The sequence below is a fragment of the Cryptomeria japonica genome, chromosome 8 (genome assembly GCF_030272615.1).
Source record: "Cryptomeria japonica chromosome 8, Sugi_1.0, whole genome shotgun sequence".
Lineage (NCBI taxonomy): Eukaryota > Viridiplantae > Streptophyta > Pinopsida > Cupressales > Cupressaceae > Cryptomeria > Cryptomeria japonica.
In genome coordinates, this window is record NC_081412.1 from 595066112 (window position 1) to 595084627 (window position 18516).

Below are 18516 nucleotides of genomic sequence, written 5' to 3' on the forward strand. Positions count from 1 at the left end.
CTTTGGAGGTTCACTCCAATTTTTAGGCAACCCGCAGGCCTAGGAGGGTTCCCATGTGTCACAAGCCTGCTGAGTTGATAGCTTAGCAAACAGGGGTGTAGGTTCAAGTGATAACACTTACAACTTATTCCTAACAAGTAATTAACACATGGTTACAAACACAGTTAAGAACATAACAATTACCAATTAAGAGAACACCATTGCTATCTTGGGAAAGGGATAAGAAACCAGCCTCAATCTAGTTGCATGGGAAACTGTAGCAGATGATATCAGGAATAGTAAAGCATGTATGTTACATTTATAGTTTTTGAACAAGGATGCCAAGAAATTTAAAAGTATAAAGCAATATGTTAGATATCAAAGCATGGAGTTCTACACAGTGTTAGGTATCTGTCATGATGAATGATATCATATGTAACTTGGATGCAATTCAGAGTATCGAAAAGCCCCATTTTCAAGAACCTCCTATAATTTATTATGGAAGGTTGAATTGAATTAGTTTGCTATTTCATCGATAAATGAAAGTTCATAAAAATTGATCTATCATTTTCTGAAGTTGTTCCTTACACAAATATTTACAACAATTCTCTAGTTTCTATGTTGTCGATCAGATAGAATAGCTATTGAAATCCAATTTACCTTAGCTGAAATAATATGTGCTTTAACTATGAACTAGTGGTCCACGGGGATACATCCACAGAGGCCAACTGTATGTTCACAAAGTTTTGGAGATTAGAATGAGATGTCCTGCCCACACCTCACCCATCCTCCTTTTTTGAAACAAATGGAGGTCACTATGAAATTCCCTTTATTTTTTACAATGGAGGGGATGCCTTGACATCCTTAGGACTACTAGGGGGTGTCAAAAGAACCCTTGACTGTCCCAAGGACATCAAGGTTTCCTTGACTTAAAAATCATTCAATGTTTCAAAAAGATATTAAATTGAAAATAAATCCATGAAGTATTTTATCTCTTTCAGTATTTCCTAAATTGCCATAGTCCTTGCTTGACTATATAGCTAGAAATATCTTCTCAGTTTGAGTAGGAAAACAAGATAAAACAGTGCATGGTTTTGGCCTACTCAACCCTACTCGGGCATGCACTTGAAAACTCTATACATGCAAAATAACATGCAACTATGCATTGCCATGGTGGATAATACATGCTTAATTAATTGTCTCTTGGGAACATTGAAAGAGAAAGAGAAAAAGGGAAATTTCTATATTTGTTTGGATATTACTCTCACTACGAGAAGCCTTTGGAAGAAAATGGTAGTCTGTGCTGAATTGTTTACATGAAAATTTTATTTTCTTCCCTAAGCTCAAAATTTGGAATTCGCATTTTACCATTTCCTATATTGAATCTTATATTTGGCTTAGGAATGATAATGAAGACATTCTAGTTATGGTTGGAATTACTTGGGAAGATAATTAGACACTCTTCTTTAGTTTTCTTATGTTGTGGAGCATGACCAAGTGACCTCCTTTGTGACTTGTCTCCTTATATTATTCATATAATTGAGAGATAAGTTGTGACAACTAATATATAACCAGCATTATGATTGAAGAAGTAACATGCTTGACAGTTTGTTGTAAAACAATGTCTTCAAGTTTGCTAAGTTATATCCATCCTTGTGTTGGGCCTGTGAATGTAATGCAAGAAAAGATTGACAAAAGAATTGGGTTTGGACAATAAAAAAATCAATGAAAGATTGTTCCATTCAATAAAAATGTACATATTCAACAATACGAGAGTTACTGTTTAGCTCATCTTGTAGGGTAGCTAGAAAATATAAAATATAAAGTAATATCTTACCACCAAGGTTACCCCGAGTTTCTGGGATTGGGGGATGGGGAAACACATTGCCGTGTCCCTGATTTTTCAAGCCAATTTTGGGGACGGCTAGGGGATGGCAAAGGGGATGGCCATATATAATATAGGGAAAATTTAAAATATTCATATGAAAGCATGGATTAAACATGCATGTATACATCATAGAAACTTAACGTATAACATTTGTGTTCAATGGATTCATTAATTCAAAATTTCAAACATTAATACTTAATTCAAAGTGCTTTCAGGAATCAGAATTCATTGTCAATATGCACGTGATATCAAAAAACAACACACAAGTTATAAACTTATAACAAAATCAAAATGCCCAAAGGCTAAACTGCTGCCATATAGTTTCACTTTCAATTATGATATGAAAATAGTATTACTTTAAAACAAAGTAGTTGGCTACACTGCTGCCATATATTTGTTTTTTTTCTGATATCTAATAATGTAAGTAAATTAAATATATGTGAATTTGGTTGAAATATTATTAATTTTGAATAGAGCATACGTTGACTTCACATAAAGGGCAACCGATATTAGAGCTGCCAAATATTCTATCTGCAAAAAAACCCACAAATATATTAATTTGGAAATTGGCATAGTAATTTATCCTCAGCACAGATTTAAAATATCATAATGCAGGTACCAGTTATCTAGATGTACTAGAATCAATAAAATCCTAGCACTTACCCACATAAGGGGAGGATCCATTTTCCACTACGAATGGCAGCATGAACTTGCATTGTTGGTACTACTTATAGATAGAGAAAAGAATCATGGTAATGTTTTTTCTTTAAAAGTTTATAATGTATATTTTTTTTGGCAAAAAAGGAGTGCTGCTGCAGGGAATGGCCAGCCATGCTTGGGACGGTCGGGGGACATCTTAGATGTCCTCAGTCGTCCCCAGTGGCAGCACCCTGAGTTTGTATGTTTTCAAGATGATTTCCCAATTTTTGCTGATTTGGTGACATCCGAGGGATGTCCCCGAGTCGTCCCCGAGTCCCAAAAATGTCCCCAGGATAGGGACAAGGAGATTTGGCCTGGGGATGCATCCCCGGGTAACCTTGCTTACCACTCTTAGGGTTATGTACATTATTGTTACATCTCCCCTTAGTCTACAGGGTAGTGGTAAAATCATTGTTTGTGTTTCACATTCTATATCTCATTCTTAAAGAATATCACACCCATTTGATATGAAGTTTTTTACCACCATTTTCTTGAATGATGAAATTTGCATAAGAATGTTTTTCTACTTTTGTCTTTGTCACTTATATGAGTGAAAATTGAGAAACTCAAGATGATGATGCCCATGACTAGTCCAAAAGTGTGCCAACTATACCCTATGTTTTGAAAAGTGGATAACCTAGGTTGATTATGCCCATGAGTAACCCAAAGTGTGCTGAAGTATGCACTAAATGGCCTGAACATTTTGTCAAGCTAAAAATATGAACCACTTGTCCACAGTGTCAACACATAAAAATTGCTCCCATTGCAAGGAAAATTGCATGAAAAACGAAGGCATGTGATGATCTTGCTTCACGTGTAGTCATCAAAAAACTAAAATGATGTGAAAAATCTCAACTGTTCAGGTTTTGAGCTAAACATTACTTACTATGATTTTGTAGTGACAAGCAACAATATTCTTCAATTTGCAATATGTTGCAATGATAAGTCCTCAATGGATAATGTGAGAAATCTCCAAGTATGATGCTCAAGAGTTCAAAATCTGAATCTTGACGTTTCTCCAAATACAATGCTCGAAGAGATCAAATTTTGTTTCTTGATGTTTCTCTAAGTACTACACGTGAAGATCCCAAATCTGTATCTTGATGTTTCTGCATGTACAATGCTCAAAGAACTCAAAATTTGAATCTTGAAGTTTCTCTAAGTATAATGTTCAAAGAACTTGAAACCTGAATCTTGAGTTCCCCACTATAATATGAGGGTGGGGAGCTATTGCAAAGGCCCCCCCTTGGAAAGAGAGCAACATATATGAACTTGTGTAATAGAAATGCACAACTCAATGATGCTTTCACGAGTTTTCATTCCGAGTCTCCATTAAGCTGCCCTTTTAAGTTTTCAACTCAACGGGAAAAGTTTGTAAGCTATCCTTGAGTTTTCAACTTACAAATCAAGTCCAAAAGTACGAACAACTAGAGGAAATATTCATGGCCTCAAAGAATTTGCATTGAGCTACCTAATTGTTGGTCTTAGTGTGCTCATTATCAATATTTGAATGGGAAATTATAGGTACAAAAGTTTAGATCTCCTATCAATACCAAAGACACTAAAAGAATAGCTACTTTGTTGGAATTGAGTGCAACCTAACAAGTTTCTTAGTAAGTTGTTGCTCAATAATACTGTTGTGACCTTTTTTCCACACGTCGCCCCATTGCAAATGGGGACCCCTAGTTTCTTTTCTTTTTAGGGTAGTGTTTTGACTCACCAATCTTTGCAAGTCTAGAGCTAGGGTTTTGAAAGAATTTTTCTAAAGTCCTAAGGTCAATTGGATCAATCATGATCAAATGGGCATTTTGACATCTCAAAAGTGCTAAAATAAGCCAAAGGATGAAAAACGCAACTGCTTAGGGCCAATTTTGACAACTTCCTATTTTTGTGGATTGCTTTTTCATTTTTGGCACTTTAGGACCAATTGGGGAAGCAACTTTTTTTCCTATTTTTTTGCTTTTTTCTATTTTCTTTTTTCAGCTTTTTGGAAAATTGACCTGGGATTAGGTCATTCAAGTCAGAACAATGAGGTTCTTGGTTTCAAAATGAAAAGTTTGTATCTTCAAGGTGAAAAATCAAAAAAATTATCTAGACAAGGTGTTGATCCAGAAAGTTTCAGATAAACGTGGTGATAAGCAAGAAATTTTACTAAGTGTTCATGGAAAAGATAAAATGTCTTAAAACAACATCGAGTCTGCTCAAGCCTTGAGAATGTCTTGAAGCATGATGAAGTCCGCCTTCCGCATGAAGAAATCTCAATCAAACATGAAGTCTGCCCTTTTCCAAGCATAAAAATCTAAAGCAACATCAAGTCTGCCCATCGTTTGTGTAAAATGTCTTGATCCAAGCCCAAGTCCGCCAAGGCATCAAGAAAGATAATCCTAACCAATGGCCAAGTCTGGCCTAGGTGGATAAGTGAAAAAGTTTGGCTAAGTATGAAATCCAAGGTGAAGTTTGCCCAAGAAGAGAAAATGTAGGGAAGATTCTTTGCCAACACATCAACAAGATAGAAGAAAAAATGGATGTGTGAAATTTTGCCAAGGAAGAAGGAAAGAATATTCTTCGGAATATTCTAGAAGGATAAAGTTGCCATCTTTAGGAGAAGAAAACAAGGAAGAAGATATGTGAAAGGGACTAGGTTCATTGAATCTACAAAAAAAACAGAAACATGCTAAAGAATTTCGAACTTCTTAGCCTTATATTCAATTCTACATTTCATTTCACTTTCACTCCTTCTAAAGTTCAAAATTGAAGAGCTCTCTCTTAGATTTCAAGAGGAAAGAAGGCATTTGAAGAGCAGTAGCAAGTGAATTTCTGAGTTTTGTGAAAGAATTAATCAATTTCTTGAAGGATTTCATCTTTCAGAAGTGAAGACAGATTTTCCATCAACTTTTGGAGCTAAAGTATAATTTTCAGTCCAAAATTTAAGTTGTGGACTGATTTTCTTTCATCATTTTTCTATTTCAAAGGCTAATTTTCACAAATTTTACCAAGTGTTAAGCAGATTCCTTTCATACATAGTCTGATTTTTCACAGAATTTCAAATTTATGACAGGCTGAAGGTGAAAAGCAATAGATGACCACTCAAGGAAAGTTCAAATGAAGTTTGCCAGCAAGGGAGCACAGCCGGAATCTAATTTAATTTCAAAATGGAAGAAGGTTGGAGACACCAACCTTGTCCATGTTGATTTCCATGACTTCAAGAAAAGAATGTATAGACATGATGGGTATCTACCCACAACAATCGCTCAGAGGATGATGAGAAACGGTATTGTCCAGGCAGTTGGATTTCCACCAGCAGTAGAGTGTAGTGAATTAATTGTAGAATGTGCCATATGCTAATTTTAAGCAATCAGATGTTAATCTTAAATAATCAGGTTATAACAGAACAGTAACAACAATAAAAAACACAAAACAAGACACACCAATACCCTAAGAAAACCTCCCTCTTGGAGGTGAAAAACCCAGCCACAAAGTACAATGTGTATTATCTCAAATGTAGGCAATTACAAGGCAAGTGTGCTTATCTCAGATTGCTGTTCAACCAGCAAGATAGCAGATCTGAATTCCTCTTTATATGATAATGGAGATTACAGCCCTTATCATCAGCATCAAATTCACTCAAGGCAAGTCTTCATTAGCTTCACAAGATCTTGATAGCATCACGTAACAGCCAGCCTTCACACAATAGATGAGGAGCAAGTTCGCACAAGAGAGAGAGAGATCGCCAAATGTTGGAGAGCAGATTACATGTGTTGAAAGCCTTAAGAATGATTCGCCTTGTATGTGAATTGATTCATTATGCTGTGCAAATGACTTGCTTATATACTTGACTTGTGGTGTCAAGTCTCAAGTCGGCTTGCCTTGTTAATTGAATAATAATATTATGTATATTGTCCAAATAGGTCTTGACCTATTAAGACGTTATTGCTTGATTGCCTTTACCACATGCTACATGAGTTTGGGCCCAGCCCAATTACATAATCGCTCAAAATACATATTGGGCCTACCCTATCTACAAGTTACATTCAATATAGGACCACAAGTTACATTGCCCAATTAGGGTCAGACCAAATTACAAGTTACATTTATAGGGCCTGTCCTATCCACAAGTTACATTATATATAGGTCTTGCCCAAGCAAGACATAATTACAAGTTACATGTATTTGAGCCCAGCCCTAAGTTCGATTTACATAATAGATAATACATGTGTATTTTAATTATTCATTGACAACATTAAAATACAATAGATAGGTATCCGAGCTAGCTACTATTTCAACACCATACACTACAATGCCCAAGAAAGGTAGATTATTGCACCTGATGGAAGAGTATTGGTATACCTCAAAGAAGTTGCTATCAAAGAAGCATTCAGGATTCCTAACTACCATGCAACCATGCTCAAAACCAAAGAAGAAATTACAAGGCTTTATGAAGCACAACTTGAACCTTGTGCATCAACTATCAACAAAATATGGTTAGAGAAACCAAGGCCTAGCTACAAAAAGATGCCAAAGAAACTTCTTCGCACAAATTTTAAAGAAGATTATGGAGATATTATCTTGCTACTCAATAGAGTAATGGGCAGCCCTCAAGGTGTGCCATTTGAAACTTGGATGTATTATTTCATTGATGAAATCATTGCAGGACTTAAGATGTTCAGTTGGGTGAGGATAATCAATGATATTATAGATGAATAACTAAGAAACTTGGAAAGAACAAAATCTTTCTATGTGAGTTCTTATATTATTTACCTACTTGCTAGAAATTACAAGTACATAGGATTAAGTTGCAGAGGTACAAGTGGGTAATGGTGAGAATGAAGTCAATGTGCATGATTTTTACCCACAACTACAGTTTCATAAGAAATCTCATTTCAAGCGAGTAAATGATGCATTCTTGATGTATATCACTAGACTATTACAAGGAGGAACTCATCAGAGACTAACTCAAGAAGCGGAAGACTTGATAAGCATACTTGGATCTTGATTTATTTAGTATTGAAGATTCACATATTTGAGAGTTCAAGGATTTACTGGGTTTCCTTATAGACTTCCAATTTATCCCACCAACAAAATGATACTGCTTGAAGTTTTGAGACAGCTAGAGACATATGAAAGCTTCCAGAGAGGAAAACACAAGGTTGGAATTTCTTTTCCATTTTTTATTGGAAAAATGCTAGAATCTTGTTCAATAGCACAAGCAGCTGAAAGTGCAAGGATAGAGATGCAATGGTATCCATTTATCTTCTACCGATCTAGAGCTAACTTCGATCCTCATAATCATATTGGATTAGTGAATGGAGAAAAATACAAGCACAAAATGGATCTTGAAGACTTTTGGGTTAATGCAACGGATGAATTTGATATTAGGAAAAGAATGTGGTCAAGATTACCTGTGAATTTTGTTAATGCATGGTAGCTTATGCAAGATAAGATCTTCCTAACCTTCCTTGTTCTGTTATTTATCTACATGCTTCATGTTTGATTTATATTAAATGCTATAAGTTATCGGGTTAAATTCGCCGATACATGCTATCGGATGCATAAACATTGGCACCGATTCACATCTGTTATTGGGCTTAATTATATCGAGCATATTTGTTATTAGGTTTAATGAATACACCGCTTCATTTGGCATTAACATTGGTTAACAAATGCACCGGTTGGATTATATTCATTGTGCACTTTTAATCATCGGTGTTTTTATGAACTGATTCATTAAATTGATCAGTCATTATATTATGATATTACAATATGCTATCGGGGGTTTTTGAACCGATAATCAGCATTGTGTTAATGGTATAATTGTAAAGGCACCGATCAATGGGTGCATGGTCAATACACCAATTGACCGGTTACCTAAATAATATATATGGCAATTGAATTCATTTGGAGAAGACATAGAAAAATATTAAATGATCTCTCTCCTTCAGACCTGCAGATAAAAATCAGATTTATTAGACATTGACATAATTCCTCATATCCATATATAGCATTCATAGTTCATAACTTGTTCTTTAATTAAAATTGAAATAACTTTACATGGTATCAGAGCCAAGGTAATCGAACCTAAGGCTATTCAATTTTGATAAAATTCAAGGACTAAGTTACAAACTACATCACATTTCTATAATGGCCAACGCTATCAGATTCGAAGATAGACTCGGAGGTAGCGAAGATTTTTCAGCTTGGAAGTTTAGAATCAAAATGATTTTAAGAGAAAACAAAGTTGATTCATATCTCCAAACTGAAAGTGCACAACCAGAAGATGAAACCGAGAAATCCACATGGATCGAGGGAAATGATAAGGCTATTAAAATAATAGTGGATGGGGTAAGAAATAATATAATGCCCATCATTAGAAAGCAGGAGACGGCTTATAAAATGTTCAAGGCACTTGAAAGGACATTTGAGATATCAAATGCAAGTCGTACTCTAGCACTAAAACGAGAAATAAATCATATCACCATGAACAAAGGGGAGACAATCAGCGCCTACTTCATGCGGATATCAGTTCTAAAAGATGAACTTGCAACTCTGGACTACGAGATCCGAGGCAAAGAACTAACACTCATTGCTTTAGATGGGTTGCCTAGTGGATGGAACACATTTGTCCAAGGCATCAGTGCAAGTTCCAAATATCCTAAGTTTGAAAGACTAAGAGATGACTGTCTACAAGAAGAATCCCGATTGAACAATGTAGGAATAAAACAAAAGAATATAGATGAAGACTTGCAAGTCCTAAATACAAACATCAATAAGAAGTACAAAAAGAAGCAATTCAGGAAAAGAAAAGCTAAACAAGGCAAGAACACTTCTAAGAAAGACCTATCACATGTTCAATGTTATAGGTGTGACAAATTTGGACACTATGTTGCAAACTGTCCGGAGAAAGGGAAGCAAGCCACATTTGCAAAAGTGAAGAAATCTAGAAAAGAAAATGACTTCGAGAACTATGTCCTCTACTCAGCACTTACAAGCCATACTTCAAACAAATATAACTCATGGGTGATCGACAGTGGTTCATCTAGACACATCACTGGCTTTAGAGAAATACTAGACTCCATGATAGAGAAAGATGATGAGGAAGTTACCATCGGAGATGATTCTTCACATCCAGTCAGAGGAATTGGAACCTGCACCATCAAACTGAAGACAGGCATGTCATACGACTTGAAGAAGTACTATATGTTCTAGGTATCAAAAGAAATCTAATCTCCATATCAGCACTAGAAGATCAAGGATACAGAGTGACCTTCATGGAAAACAAGGTGTTGGCTTGGCCAAAGAGATCCTCCATCAAAGATGCTAAGGTCATTGGTCGAAGACAAGGCTATTTGTATGAGCTATGTACAGAGCCCAATCTAGCATTGATCCATGAAGCAATTAATGCAAATGAAGTATGGCACAGGAGATTAGGCCATTTGAATTATAGAGCTTTGTCAACCATGGGAAACCTTGTCACAGGTCTACCTAAGTTGAAGCAATATCATTCAAAGGCATGCAAAGGGTGTGCCTTAGGTAAAAATACCAAAAATGCATTTCAGAATAGTACTAGGAAAACTAGCAAAGTTTTGGAGTTAATTCATTCTGATGTATGTGGACCTATGTCCGTGCCCTCGCTAGGGGGATTTTTGTACTATGTAATTTTTGTTGATGACTACTCTAGGAAGACGTGGATCTACTTTTTGAAATGTAAAGAATCAGAAGAGATCCTAAGTAGGTTCAAAGAGTTTAAAACATTAACAGAAAATCTCTCTGAAAACAAAATTAAAACCTTAAGAACTGACAATGGGGGGGAATACACATCAGGACTATTTAAAGACTTTTGTAGAAATTCTAGGATTAAGAGGGAGTTGACAATACCTTATAATCCACAACAAAATGGAGTAGGTGAAAGGAAAAATAGGACCATAGTAGAAGCTGCCAAAGCCATGATACTAGATCAAAATCTAAACTTGAACCTTTGGGCAGAAGCAACTAACATTGCTGTGTACATACAAAATAGATGTCCTCATTCACACCTTGAAGATAAAACTCCTGAGGAAGTCTTTACCAAGACAAAACCAAATATCAGCCATCTTAGGATATTTGGGTGTCCGGTCTATATTCATGTACCTAAAGAGAAAAGACTAAAACTAGAACCCTCTGGAAAAAGAAGAATACTTGTAGGATACAGTGAAACTTCTAAAGCCTACAGAATCTATGTACAAGGGCAGAGAAATATTGAACTCAGTAGGGATGTAATCTTCGAAGAAGATTTAGCCTTCAAAAGGGCCCAAAATACAATAGAACCTGAAATTCATAATCCTACTCCTAACCTAGAAGAAGAACCTACTCCTGAGCTTTAGAGGGAGTATCTTGAGGAAACTATAAGTGAAACATAAGACCCACCTATAGATAATCGCAAGAAAAGACCACTATGGGCCACCAAAACAATAGCAGAAGCTCAGAAGTTCGCTGCTCCTTCAAGAACCTTCAGGGAAAGCAAGAGGCCTAATAAATTCATCAACTATGTTGCACTTATGAATGATCTCTCTAAAGCTGAACCTAACAATGTTTCAGATGCACTCAAACATCAAGTATGGATAGATGCCATGACTGAAGAATATCAGTCCATTATGAAGAATGATGTTTGGGAGATTGTTCCTAGGCCAACCAAGAAGTCTGTCATGTCTTCTAAATGGTTGTTTAAAATCAAGCATGCTGCAAATGGCAGTATTGAAAAACACAAGGCCAGATTTGTAGCTAGAGGGTTCTCACAGAAGGAAGGAATAGATTACGAAGAAACATTTGCACCTGTTGCTAGGTACACATCAGTAAGAGTTGTCCTAGCCATTGCAGCAGCAAAGGGGTGGAAGGTACATCAGATGGATGTTAAGACAACATTCCTAAATGGTGAGATCGTGAAAGAAGTCTACTTAGAGCAACCTGAAGGGTTTGAAATTCATGATGCAAAGTCTCATGTGTGTAGACTCAAGAAAGCTCTCTATGGGCTCAAACAGGCTCCTAGAGTTTGGAGATGATCACCTAATAGATCAATGCAAGAAAGATCTATCCAAAGAATTTGATATGAAAGACTTGGGGCTTCTTCATTACTTCCTAGGATTGGAAGTATGGCAAAATTCTGATAATATTGTACTGAACCAAGGGAAGTACACCTTGGACATATTGACAAGATTTGGAATGCTAAACTGCAGACCCATGACCTCTCCTATGGAAACCAACTTCCATAAACTTAAAGAAGCAGTAGCAGAATCAAGACCTACTGACCCCACTCAATACAGGCAGATGATTGGGTCCCTGATGTATCTAGTAAATACAAGGCCAGATATCTGCTATACTGTTAATGCCTTAAGTCAGTTCATGTGTGAACCTAAGGAGATACACCTGGTTGCAGTAAAGCATATAATGAGATATCTACAAGGTACCCTAAAGCTTGGTCTTAAATATGAAAAGGTTGACATAGATCTACATGGATTTACAGATTCAGATTGGGCTGGCAGTGTGACTGACAGAAAGAGCACTTCAGGGTGCTGCTTCAGTTTAAGGTCAGCCATGATATCCTGGATCAGCAGAAAACAATCTTCAGTAGCTCAGAGTTCCACAGAGGCTGAATATATTGCAGCTTCAATGGCTGCCCGAGAAGCAGTATGGCTAAGGAAATTGCTTGTGGGATTATTTGGAGAACCTATGAAACCTACAGTCATTCAGTGTGATAATCAAAGCTGTATAAAACTTTCTGTAAATCCAGTATTTCATGATAGGTCCAAACATATTGAGATTCCATATCACTATGTACAAGATATGGTTGACAGGAATGTGATAAAGTTAGAATATGTGTGCACAGGAGATTAGACTGCAAATATTCTGACCAAACCACTTTTCAGAGTGAAGGTTGATCACTTCAGAAAGGGTTTAGGTATGATAGAAAGGTAATCTGCTTTGTAATCTATACTTACATATATTTAAGATGTTTAAGGTGTAAACTTCTTTGTCATGTTTGGACTATCTCTTGGCTTCTTGCCACCTGTGTTCATATAAAAGAGGTGACGATCTCTCAGATACTGAACACTTGTATGTAGACATCATAAGGTGACGATCTTATGATAGTCAAACCAGTAATCATGTTGGATCATTGGTAAGTCATGGATGTGCCATGACTATGTTGTGATACAACATTTGTACAAATGTTATTGCATTATCACAACTTGGATATGATGAGAACTTAAGCACTTCTCATATGGTTATCCTTGTATTGCGTGTTAGGCAATACTGATATCACGTGTAGGTGATATCTCAACCATTGATCATGTTGGATCTCTGGTAAGTCATGGATGTGCCATGACTATGTTGTGATAAACATTTATAAATGTTATTGCACTTATCACAACTTGGATATGATGAGAAACTAACCTTTCTCATAGACTTATCCTTAAGTATTGCATGTTAGGCAATACTGATATCATGTGTTAGGTGATATCTTGATGAATCTTACAGATCACATGTTTTGGTGATTTCTCACATGATCAGGTGATGATTCTCTTGTTTTTAAAAAAAAAAATTAATAATACTTTATGTCACATGCTCAAGTGATGTTCTTCTATTTTGTATCATATGTCTTGATGGTACTTCTCATGTATAAATGATTTTTGCTGACTGACATTGTCTTAGTTATGAAAAGGAAATGTGATGCAGGTTGCCTTATCTTCCAAAGCTAAGAGGGAGTGTTAATGCATGGTAGCTTATGCAAGATAAGATCTTCCTAACCTTCCTTGTTCTGTTATTTATCTACATGCTTCATGTTTGATTTATATTAAATGCTATAAGTTATCGGGTTAAATTCGCCGATACATGCTATCGGATGCATAAACATTGGCACCGATTCACATCTGTTATTGGGCTTAATTATATCGAGCATATTTGTTATCAGGTTTAATGAATACACCGCTTCATTTGGCATTAACATTGGTTAACAAATGCACCGGTTGGATTATATTCATCGTGCACTTTTAATCATCGGTGTTTTTATGAATTGATTCATTAAATTGATCAGTTATTATATTATGATATTACAATATGCTATCGGGGGTTTTTGAACCGATAATCAGCATTGTGTTAATGGTATAATTGTAAAGGCACCGATCAATGGGTGCATTGATCGGTCATGCCCAAAAGGCATGATCAGTCAAAACACCAATTGACCGGTTACCTAAATAATATATATGGCAATTGAATTCATTTGGAGAAGACATAGAAAAATATTAAATGATCTCTCTCCTTCAGACCTGCAGATAAAAATCAGATTTATTAGACATTGACATAATTCCTCATATCCATATATAGCATTCATAGTTCATAACTTGTTCTTTAATTAAAATTGAAATAACTTTACAAATTTGACCAGGACAACTGAACTTTTCCGTGTGCAAGTTTGTCTGGAAGGTCAACAACCTTGAGAGATTTTAATGGAAGAGCTCTTTTGGTATTTTGTTGTCTTCTTAGCCACCTTTGTTAAAGATACTAGTAGACACCAATGGGCAAATAATATTTGCAATGAAGTTGCCTCTACACACTACTATTGCCAGCTTTAGTAGGTATTGAAGTTGTTGTAGAAGTCAAAGTTGTACTCACAGATGCATTCAAACAAGAATCATTTGTGATGTTAGTTTCACCATAGATGTGAGGAACATTAAGTGCTTGACTGATGTTAATACCTGATTGCTGGATGAGGATATTCTAGAGGATTTTATAGAGGCATTGCTTCTACATATTCATAAGGTCAAGTAACGGAACACAACATGAATTTGGGAGTTTTGTTGTGGTGTTCAAATGAAGTCAAAGTTGTAGTCGCAGATGCATTCAAACAAGAATCATTTGTGATGTTAGTTTCACCATAGATGTGAGGAACATTAAGGGCTTGACTGATGTTAATACCTGATTGCTGGATGAGGATTTTCTAGAGGCATTGCTTCTACTTATTCATAAGGTTGAGTAACGGAACACAACATGAATTTGGGAGTTTTGTTGTTGTGTTCAAATTATTCACAGAGGGCACTCAGCAATGAAAATTACAGTAGGTGCATTTTGTTTTGCTGGTTGAAAGACATCACAAATCATCCGTCCCTTTCCAAGATACTTTTGTGTGACCTCAATGATGTGAATGAAGGCAACAGTTCACATTTCTTCTCATCTATAGACTCTGTGACTTCAATTAGCACTTCTTCTTAGATATAGAAGACAAGTGTAGAGAGTGAAGAAGCAAAACACACAATAAGAATAATGGTGAACAAATAACAGAGTTTTGGAAGACTACATTTTCTATTTAAAGATTGACACCTTAGATGACTTGAGCAATGGTTTATGGCAAGAATGGAGGATAAATAACCTGCTTTTATACTATTGTTAAGCTCAAGAATGTAATGCAAGAAAATATTGACGAATGAACACATTTGGACAACTGGGAAAAACAGTCAATGGAAGCTTGTTCCATTTAATCAAAATGTATTAACAATATGAAAAATGACTGTTCGGTTTCTAGTGTTCCTAGGAAATATAAAATATAAAGTATTATCCTACTCCTAGGATTATGTACATTATTGTTACACCTTGCATATTGAACTATTGATGTGTGAATCAAAAAGAAAACTATTGATATGCAAGATACAATGAAGAGATATTTATTTTTAATTTTGTTGTATGTTTAGTATTCAAATATTAATCTTAATATGTTACTTTAATAGCCATCTCTGAAATCTGTGAAAATTTTGCCTGCCCCCAAAACCTGGAGAAACACTGCTATTAACTGCCATGTAGTTCGTGATGCTGTTTCCAATGTGTGCATGCATGATATACAAGTCTTTGCAGTTTATACACTGAGGTGGATGCACATTTTCCTATATTAGAAATATGTGCTACTTCTATGAAATCAATTATGAATATGGATGAAATACATTTACCATTAAGCTATGTTGAAACATTGCCTTATATCACTATATGCAACAATTATTTATCCTCTTGCAAGAATAGAACATCCAGTCGCTCATTCCATCAATGTATTACAAAATACAATGCAAAGGAATGCAATGAAAAACTCAATAATGGAAGTTGCATCGGAGAACAAAGTTAAACATTCGAAGAAATTCATTTTGGGAAAAAAAACAGTAAAACTAAAAACTATGTCCAAACAGTCAATGATAATGAAAAGAAGAAGCTATTGTAAATCATAAAAGCTATATGCAACTTCTATTGGCTATGGAAAATGTTTTAACTTCCTCATCTCTACTTCTTGATGATGATTTTTTCTCCCTCTCAACTGCTAGACATATCTCTTCTCTAAACTGGCTTCACACTGAAGGAGGAGATAACTACTGAGGAATTGTACAATGATTTTTCTAATTCATCTTTGAATATTTTTAAGGGATTTGGGATAATGTATAGTAGCTAGCTTCCATGTGGTCAAATGTTTCCAATGGTGTACAGACCTTCCATCTTCAAAATTGGCTATTTCACTTTCTGTTTGATTCTTGAACTTCCCAGTTTTTAATTCATTGAATCAATTGCTGCTCAAAGTAGATTAAAACTGTCATTTAATGAGCTAGAAAGTTTCTCAGAGCAGTCTAACTACTTGAGGCCATTTGACTCGTCAACTTGATGGTTTCTGACACAAAGCTGACAGGTGTGGATAAATTAATATGTCACACCAAGATTCAATCCTTCTGGAATAATATCCTTCAGTAGTGAAATTCATCTGTTATTGACTGCCAATTGTGTAGCTTGTCACTGTTACTGAGTAAAAAGTCCACAAATTGTTTTAGATATCCACGAAAATTCATGGACTACTAAGATATGATAACATTTGTATATTATATTTAATTGTCTTCTGTAGCCATTTTGGTTTATGTCTTTTTGTGAACTGCAGCTGGCTTCTAAAGATCAACTAGCTGTTCAGTAGCCATTCACCATGAATTCCTGACGTCACTTTCTCAAAATTGAGTGGAATGATCTTGAGATAATTGAATTTTCGGTAAAAAAGTGTTTCTCACATTATTTATACCCTTTCAACTGAACTGCAACTAAAACTAGCACTTTGGTGAATTCTCATATGTTGATTAATGTGTGTGGAAAGAATGTTTTTTCTCAAAATTGAGTGGATTGAAGTGTCGAGATTATTCAATTTGGGGTTCAAAATTTTTTTATCAGGTCATTTATATCCTTCCATTTGCACCACAACTAAAACACGTGCTTTGGTGGGACTAACTCTCATATGCTGATTACTGTGAGTGAAAAGAATATTTGCTGTTTGGCATTGTTATAGATGTCAGGCAGATTGCAAAATTATATGCTTGGGACATGTGAAGGAAAATTAAGCACCAAATTATTACTGCAAAAATAGCAGAGAACTTTAATATGAGCCACCTCATATTGGATCCAAACAATAAAACGTGATAGAGAATGATTGTAGTGCAGGAGGGAATGATGTGATGGGGTGTTCTCAAGAGGTCCAAGATGGTTTGTATCATAACTAGTAATTTGATATTAATGGCTACATCTAGTTGCACTAAAACATACTAGAATAGGCTTTTGAAAGAGCCCAATTTCGTCATCAACTGACATTACGCACAATATTTTGATGTTGGAGATATATTGCAATCGATGTCTAAGTTGCAAGAAATGAAAAAGCAGAAACCCTTTGTGAATCTCAATGCACTGAAATGTGTACAAAATCTGTTCTGGTACTGTTTATGGTGATTTTTTTGCTGCCAAAATGGTTACTGCAACATCTGTCATAGTGCCTACCTTCCAGGCCTTGGATAAGGTTCATCCCTAAGAAAAGAATCATGTACAATGATTCTTATTCAGAATAACCAGACATGTTTCTCTTCTGTTTCTTCCTCCTTTCCATATATTCATACATTGGATGAAGAGTCTTCTTCTTTTCTGTAATTTGGATAAACTTTCATATAGCATCTAAATTTAGCAGCTTCTAGTCTAGATATGTGTTTTTAGTTTGTTCTAGGAATATCTCTTGTTGTACTCGAGTGATTTCTTTTTCTTTTTTTGCTTACAAGCTCCGGATGTGATGGTAATGGCAAGGTGTATGCATCATGATCTCTACAGAAGTAGGAAAGTACATTGCATCTGTGTATATTTTTTTTGTGTCTTTAGAATATGTGAAGAATTGATATAATATTTCTTTACCTAGAAAAAAAAAACAATTTTTTTGTAAATATTTATATTCTATAAGTGCTTTATAATTTAATATCAAGTCATTTGTTTTAGGTCTCGCTTCAATGTCTTGGATTTGAGTTGGATGTGCTCTTTGTTCATGTCTTATCATTGTCTCCAAATAATTGCAATATCTAGGCAACGAATACCATAGCCCTCATATCCTTGTGTATTTTATTTGATGGTAATATTTCCTCTGTTTTCTTTAGGTGATAATTATGGTATGTGGACCATATACTCTTTTTTGCATGAATATGTGTTTGTAATTGTTTTGTTAAAACAAATTTAGGTTTCAGTCAACTCTTCATGAAGAAGTGTTTATCTTTCTTAGCAAAAAGATATAATATTTTGTTTATAAAATTTGCACTTTTTGGAATTTATGGAAACTAGAAGAGTTAAAAAATAAGAACCTCACCACTGGTGTTGGATAGCAACAAACTTAAATGCTATTGTTTAGCTTGGCAAGCCATCAACATACATCCATTGGATCAAAACCAACATGGATATCTTTGTTTATTGGAAACACTATTTTAGAACACACAACGTAAACAGAAGCTACTCTTTTCAATTTTGTCTAGAGTTTGAAGGTTGAATATAATATATGTGGTTTCCAGGTTTCCATGTGAGATGGACTTCTTCACAAATTATATATGGTATGCTTTTTGAGAAAAATTGTATCCTTTGTCAAGGTTTGAATAATGTTTCTCAGCACTATA

At 35.3% G+C, this 18516-nt stretch overlaps 1 protein-coding gene across 4 annotated transcripts in view; it reads left to right on the forward strand.

The window, feature by feature from the left end:
- LOC131029841 (uncharacterized) overlaps positions 1-18516 on the forward strand; it is a 62583-nt gene that overhangs the window by 17769 nt on the left and 26298 nt on the right. The window contains exon 1 of one of the 4 annotated variants that reach the window (XM_057960494.2): positions 18420-18453. The exons of the other annotated variants lie outside the window; for them this stretch is intronic. The gene's annotated coding sequence lies outside the window, so the exon portion shown is untranslated. Of the gene's footprint in view, positions 1-18419; positions 18454-18516 lie in introns of those variants that run through there. 4 annotated transcript variants of the gene reach the window in all.